The sequence below is a fragment of the Oryctolagus cuniculus genome, chromosome 17 (assembly GCF_051225735.1).
Source record: "Oryctolagus cuniculus isolate XC-2025 breed Fujian yellow rabbit chromosome 17, ASM5122573v1, whole genome shotgun sequence".
NCBI lineage: Eukaryota > Metazoa > Chordata > Mammalia > Lagomorpha > Leporidae > Oryctolagus > Oryctolagus cuniculus.
This window is the reverse complement of record NC_142883.1, coordinates 5,945,448-5,950,938: the sequence shown is the minus strand read 5'-3', so window position 1 is coordinate 5,950,938 and position 5,491 is coordinate 5,945,448.

The following is a 5,491-nucleotide window of genomic DNA, read 5'->3' as shown; positions in this document are numbered from 1 at the left end:
GCCCAAGTGCTTGGCCCCTGCACTCATGTGGGAAACCTGGAAGAAGCTCCTGGCTTCAGATCAGCTCAGCCCTGGCTGTTGTGGCCATTTGGGGAGTGAACCAGCGGATGGAAAACCTCTCTGTAACTCTTTCAAATAAATAAAGCTTTAAAAATTATTTATTTATTTATTTGAAGGCAGACAGAAATCTTCCGGCTGCTGGTTCACTCCCCAAATGCCTGCCAACAGCCAGGGCTGGGCCAGGCCAAAGCCAGGAACCCGGAACCCCATGTGGGTTTCCCACAGAAAGGCTGCAGCCCAAGTGCTTGAGCCATCACCTGCTTCTCCTAGGGTGCACGTTAGCAGGAAGCTGGTGTGGAAGTGGAAGTGGGACTTGATCCCAGGCACTTAGATAGGGGGTGCAGGGGTCCCAGGTTGTGACTTAACCTGCTGCACCAAATGCCTGCCACACAACTGATTTTTTAATGGGCAACAACACTTTGAACCCCAACCAGGCACAATTTTATCCTTTGTGCCACCTAAACTTTCCATTCTCAGTAACAGACCACTATTACCCAAAAAGGTGTACTTGATTATTATAGTACTCTTTTTAAGATGTATTTATTTTTATTCGAAAGAGTTACAGAGCATAAGGGAGAGAGAGAATCTTCCATTCACTGGTTCACTTCTCAGATGGCCGCATTGGGGGCTGGGCCAATTTGAAGCCAGGAGCCAGGAGCTTCTTCCAGGTCTCCTATGTAGGTGCAGGGGCCCAAAGATGTGGGCCATCTTCTTCTGCTTTCCCAGGCACATTAGCAGGGAGCTGGATTGGAAGTGGAGCAGCTGGGACTCGAACAGGTGCCCATATGGGATGCTGGCACTGCAGGCTGCGGTTTTACCTGCTACACTACAATGCCGGCCATATTATAATGTTGTTCATTTCATGAACAGAGCCTGTGGAGTTTGCTTTTCTCAGCCCAGGAAGACTCCAGCGTTTGCTTTTGTAGCAGTTTGCAGTTTGCCCGCTCCTGGCTTCTCTCAATTCTGGGGCAGCAAAGGACGTGGACTTCCCGGGGCAGGCAGGTGACCACTCGGCTGCTCTCAGAGGCAAGCCCGGAGCCACGGGCCAGGATTCCCGGGGTCTCCGGCTTCCTGAGTTGCTCTTCAGTCTGTTTATTGTGTTCATCCTTTGTCTGATTCTCCCCCCCAACTCCAAAAATAAACACTGTGTATGATGCAAACATCTCAAACTCCCGCGATCCAGCAACCTGGAAGAGAACTCCCAGACCCCAGACCAGTCTCCTGCGTATTCCCCAGGCTTTTTTTTTTTTTTTTTTTTTTTCCTGTAAAGCATTTATGGAGATATAGTCACGCCATCTTGTCCTGCGATGGCTTGTCCTCCGTCACACTCCGTCTTGGACGTCTTCCCATCGCTCTTTACAAAACGCCCCTCTTCCAGCCACTGACTCTCGAGAGCAGAGGGGAGCAGGGCTGTGTGAGATTCTGGAATTCCACCAAGGGAAAAGGTTCCGGCGTTTTCTGGAAAGGGATCTGGCTGAAGCCTGCCCGAAGCACCTGTGCATCAAAAGCAGCGCTTTTATCTTTAAAAAAATACTTCTCTGACAATTTTGTAGTGGTGTTTACTTTTCACTGACTTGAAAGGCAGAGTGGCAAAGAGAGAAAGGGAGAGAGCTCCTCCGTGCCCAGGCTCGCTCTCCAAATTGCCCGCAACAGCCAGGGCTGGGCCAGACCAAAGCCAGGAGCCTGGAGCTCCGTCCCCGTCTCCCGTGGTATCATTTAAAAACATCAAACACGTCCTGATGAGGGGCCCTCCACAGAGCCCCTGACGAGTCTTCGCAGGAACTCACGGTCACCAAAGCCAAGGAGGGTCTGAGGAACGCAGGAGCCCAGGGAGGTAACCGTGACAGTGTGACAGATGGGATCCTGGGACAGGAAAGGGACTTGCGAGGAATGCCAAGGAAATCGGAATCAAGTGTGGACTTCGAAGAGTGGAGAAATCCCGGCTCACTGACTTGAAGAAAGTATTAATTTATGTTATTTTATTTGGAAAGAGACAGGCGTGAGAGATGAGAGACAGAGTCCCGCCTCCACTTCCCCTTCCAATCCAGCTTTCTGCTAAAGTGCCTATGAGGCGGGTGATGATGGCCCCGAGTAGCTGGGGCCCTGCCACCTGTATGGACGACCCAGACCGAGTTCCTGGCTCCGGGCTCTGGCCTGGCCCAGCCCAGGCTATGGTGAGCGTCTGGGGAGTGAACCAACAAATAGAAGATCTCTCCCTCTGTCGCTCTTTTTCAAATAAAGATGAATACACATTTGAGAAATAGAATGCGTATTAGACTACGTAGTAAATAACGTGCATTGTTGGTAGGGATGAAAAGTGTTGCAGCTGTTGTGGAAACAATATGGAGTTCCCTCAAAAGAGGAAACATAGGGGCTGTGTTGCGATGTCACTGTCCCAGATGAGCGCCGGTTCACGTCCTGGCCGGTTCAGTGCCCATCCTCCTCCCTGCTGATGCACCTGGGGAGGCAGCGGAAGACGGCCCAAGTGCTTGGGCCCTTTCACCCTTGTAGGAGACCCGGATGGAGTTCCAGGCTCCTGGCTGGCCCAGCCCTGGCCATGAGCAGCCTTTTGGGGAGTGAACCAGCAGGTGGAAGGTCTCTCACTCTCCCTGTCTCTCCACCTCTTTATAGCTTTACCTTTCAAGTAAATAAATGTTTTGGGGAAATGAACAATAGTTATATACAGTCCAGTGATTCCACTTCTGGATATAGAGGCAAAGGAATTGAAAGCAAGGGCTCAGGGATATGTGCACATCCCTATTTATAGCGGCATTATTCCTAATAGCTAATGTGGAAGCAACCCAAGTGCCTATCGACGGGTGAATGGAGGAGCAGAGTGTGGTCTAAATGGATACGGAAGGAGATCTCAATTCTGACACATGCTGCGGTATGGCTGAACCTCCAAGACACACAGCCAACGAGACAAGAAGTGTTTGACGCCAGATAGGAGGTGCTTGGGGCCGTCAAGTTCATTGAGACAGGAGAGCGTGGTTCCTGGGACCAGGAGCAGGGCCGTGGGGAGTTACGTTTAACGGATGCAGTTTGTGCCTGGGATGTGAAATGTTCTGGGGCTGGCGCTGTGGAGTAGCCGGTAAAGCCGCCGCCTGCAGTGCCGGCATCCCATACGGGCGCCGGTTCCAGTCCCAGCTGCTCCACTTCTGATCCAGCTCCCTGCTGACGCGCCTGAGAAAGCAGTGGAAGTTGGGCCAAATGCTTGGGGCCCTGCCACCCATGTGGGAGACCCAGATGGAGTCCAAGCTCTTGGCTTCAGACTGGCCCAGCTCCAGCCTTGCAGCCATTTGGGGGAGTGGACCAACGGATGGAAGACCTCTCTCTCTCTCTCTCTCTCTGTAATTCTGCCTTTCAAGTAAATAATCTTTAAAAAAGAGAAGGTGTTCTGGACATGGTGGTGGTGATGGCTGCACAGCCAGCCGAATGCATTCCTCGTTGAGCACATAGAAACGATGAAGCTGGCAGACTCTGCTGGATATATTCGACCACAATAAAAATCAGCTGGGATCGAAAGGGGGCGGCCCTGGTGCAAAGAATCATGGGCCGGCCGGGCAGGCGGCCAGCACCAGGCCCCAGCTCTCAGCTGAGAACTTCTGCTACCAATTACACGGAGACTGGGTGGAGACATGAGAACCCCTGCATTTTTTTTCCAGCCAGGTCCTAGTGAATCCTCCTAATTACACGCCTCACGCTGGCTTCCCAGGGGAGCTGAGCCGGGCCCGCCCTGGGTGCCAGCGAATGGAGCTGCCAGCAGTGGCTGGAGTGGGAGCCCATGATTCAGGCTGCGGTGACTTGAGAGGGGCGGCTGCATCCTCTTTTCTGCGTCCCCCATCCCCCCTTCCTGGCTACGCCCACCTTAAGCCAGGGAAGGACGTGTGGTCAGCGACTTCGCGGCTTCCCAGGCTGGGGGCGGCGGGACGGTTACTGCCCAGCCACCAGGGCTGCGTCAGCTACTGAGCCACTTCCTAGCTCCGCGTGCTCTGTCTGAGTCAGATTCGCCTCTGACCACACAGCGCCGAACCCGGGAGACCTGCAGGCCGCCCTCCACCCAGCCCGGGCCACCCCCCGCCGGCAGTGCCCCCGGCAAGGGAGCCCTCCGCTGGTGGGAGCAGGAGCCATTCAGCGAAGGGCTTGGCTGGTTCTCACCCACGAGGCGCCATCTCCATGGGAGCGAGCTGCCCTGCCTCAATAAAGGCAGGCGGGTGGTGGGACCTCATGTTTGCAGAGAGCGCAGGGAGTGGGCCAGGGATGTTCGCGTCCTGCCCGGGTCTCCCCCCCACCCCCACTCCGGGTGCCTCGGCCTTGCTCTCCGCACTCCCCTCCCCCCACACCTGCCCCATAGGCCTGCCTCTCTGTGTTTCCCGCAGGGACGGTGAGCTCCAGCCAGGAGCCCCCAGTGCCCCTCCCCAGAGGCCTTTCTTCCTGCTCTCACCGCGCCCTCCGCCCTCAATCTGGAATGCTCTCCTCACTCCCCCCTGCAACTCAGAACCAGTCTTCAAGGCCCAAGCCCACTCCTCCTCCGCCCAGCCCAAGTCCTGCCCTGAACCCGGGTTCACCGCTTTCCCCGCAGTGGTAAATTCACAGCGGGCGTCCATCCGGGCCAGTGCCTCTGCCTCCAGCACGGGCTGGACACTCCTCTGGGCAGCCCCGCTGAGTCCTCCCAATTATCCTGCGAGGCCCCCCCACTGGGCCCCCACTTTGCAGATGGGGAAAGTTGAGTCTTGGAAAAGGAAGCTTGTGGGGCTGACCCTGTGGTATAGCAGGTTAAGCCACAGCCTGCAGCTCCAGCATCCCGTGTGGGTGCAGGTTCAAGTCCCGACTGCTCCACTTCTGATCCAGCTCCCTGCTAATGCACCTGGAAAAGCAGTGGAGGATGGCCCAGGTGCTTGGGCCCCTGCCACCCACGTGGGAGACCCGGATGAAGCTCCTGGCTCCAGCCCAGGCCTTTGTGGCAATTTAGGGAGTGAACGAGAGGAAAAGAAAAGGAAGTTGTCTGAGGTCACGTGATCAGTAAGGGACCAATGAAGGCCTCAAACTCCGGTTTCTAATCCCCTGTCCCCCTCACTTCATTGCTTTGACCTGAGCAGAACTCATTCATTCACTCATTCATTCATTCAACGAACATGGCACCCAGCCCCCACAGTCCCCACGCGTGTTTCTCATGCAGGGGGCGGGGAAGAAGGGGCGGGCCGGGTTATAATTCCTGTTAATAAGGAAGGGGCGCCTCGTGGGTGGCCAGGATCCCCAGCGCGGCGCACTGTGCGGGGGTGGGGGTGTCCCCAGGCACCGGTGAGACCCGGTTCCGCCCCACCGTCGCCGGCCACCGCAGCGCGACTTCACCCACGAGGCTCCCTCGGCGCCCACCGCGGCCTCCTGGCAGAGGGCGGGAGTCACGCGCTCCGCGCTGCCAGCCCTGCGT